This window comes from Malaclemys terrapin, chromosome 12 (assembly GCF_027887155.1).
Source record: "Malaclemys terrapin pileata isolate rMalTer1 chromosome 12, rMalTer1.hap1, whole genome shotgun sequence".
NCBI classification, from domain to species: domain Eukaryota; kingdom Metazoa; phylum Chordata; order Testudines; family Emydidae; genus Malaclemys; species Malaclemys terrapin.
Window position 1 is genome coordinate 43,846,481 of NC_071516.1, and position 2,111 is coordinate 43,848,591.

A 2,111-nucleotide genomic window follows, 5' to 3' on the forward strand; every position below is an offset into this window, starting at 1 on the left:
TTAGGCTTCCCTCTGCTCTGCGCTGCTGGAGTTGTGGGCTGCAGGGCTGCTCACCTCCAGCTCTGCTACTCAAATGAGTTAATTCCCTGTTTTTAATTCCTCCAGCAGATGGAGCATTTGCTGCATGTGGAACCGGGAGGGGGGCACTGGTTCAGCCCAAAATAATCCCTTAACCCCTTCTTGTCCAGTGTGGGGTTTCTACATCACAGTTATGATTTTATATGTAACCATTGGTTTCCAATGCTTCTGCCTACTGTCATTCGAATATCTGTGCTTTATTTAATAAACTTACATTTGATTTCACTATAAGCAACCCTGGATTGCCCTGGCAAGAATCACACCAACAATACAAATTTACTCTTAGACCTTGGATGTCCCATGAAAGTTTCTTTACCCAACACACATTTCTATCATCAGCTTTTGGGAGAAAAAGGTCATATGGGAAATTTCAACCAGTTCTGATTAAAATAAGGAAGACTTTTTTCATAAAATCCAGATATCCTTGAATTACAGATTAGAGCTGCTCAAACAATGGGAAGGGGAGAGATGACATTTCAAAGTTTTCCTTTCTTTTTCTTTATTTTAATAGAATTAATTGCTTTTAAGGCCAGAAGGAGATTTCAAATGAATAAATTAAATAATTTTTCCTCATTTGATTTGTCAACATTCAAAATATTAATCAAAAATTTCCTGGAAATACAATACTTCAGAACAGGTTGACCAGTTTGATAAAGGGAAATTCTTTATAGAGTTCAGATGCCATTTGGTCTCTTCAGAGCTGTAAAGTCCCGTTAGAGTTTAGACAGTCTATGGATGACAAACCTGATGAAGGACAATAATCTCTGTCTTAACTGAACATCTTCATGCATGTTTTCCGCAAGGCATCTTTCACCTCCTTGTTCCTGAGGCTGTAGATAATGGGGTTCAAGGTTGGAGTCACCACTGAGTAGAACAGAGAGAGTAACTTGTTCACATCTGGAGAGAAGCTGGACTTAGGGCGCACGTACATGATAAGGGCCATCCCATAGAACAACGTCACCACAATGAGGTGTGAGGAGCAGGTGGAGAATGCTCTGTGCCTGCCTTCAGCAGACCTAATTTTAAGGATGGTGGAGATGACACAGGTGTAGGAGACCAGGATCAGCAACAATGGCAGAATGAGGATGACAGCAGCACCCACGATGATCTGGATCTCATTCCAGTAAGTGTCCCCGCACACCAGCTTCAGCACCGGCTGGATCTCACACAAGAAGTGGTTGATAACATTGGATCCACAAAAAGGAAGTGTGAAGATAAAGATTGTGTGCTCCCGGGGCCACCAGCATGCCACAGATCCATGAGCCACCAGACAGCTGGATGCAAACCCTCTTATTCATGATGGCCGTGTAGCGCAGTGGGTTGCATATGGCACAGTAGCGGTCATAGGCCATAGCAGCTAGGAGGAAGCACTCTGTTCCACCAAAGAATAGAAAGAAATACATTTGTACAGCACAACCAGCAAAGGAGATGGTTTTGTCTTCTGAGAGGAGGTTGGCCAGCATCTTGGGCAGAGTGACCGAGGTGTAGCAGATCTCCAGGAAGGACAAGTTCCTGAGAAAGAAATACATGGGGGTGTGAAGGGCCGGATCAACACTTATGGCAATGATTATGAGGATGTTGCCCAGCACTGTGATGATGTATATGCATAGAAACACCACGAACAGAATGATATTCCTGTCTGTGTGGTTAGAGAAGCCAAGTATGACAAACTCAGTCACGGAGGTCTTATTTCTCATTTTTTCTCGATCAACATACTTCATCTTGAGAAATAAAAAGAAAAACTACATATTAGTTTGGTACAGTGAATTAAATATATTTATCTATTTATCTATTAATCTATGTTCTTTCACCTATCTCTCCATGGAACCATACCTCTGCCTGTCTGATATGAATCAGGACTGGCACCATTTTGGACCAATTATCTTATCACAACACAGTAAATCCAGAGTAACTTCACTGAAGTCAATGGTTTCCATTCTTTCCTCAGTATCGCTGGCTTTATATTAGTGTATGTTAATAAACTCAGTGGAAATGCACCTGTTCTATACTAGCATCAGAAGAAAAAATACTAG

At 41.7% G+C, this 2,111-nt stretch overlaps 1 pseudogene; it reads right to left on the minus strand.

Annotated features, from left to right (window-relative positions):
* Positions 1-847: 847 nt before the first annotated feature.
* LOC128845872 (olfactory receptor 10C1-like) lies at positions 848-1,799 on the minus strand (annotated as a pseudogene).
* Positions 1,800-2,111: the final 312 nt, after the last annotated feature.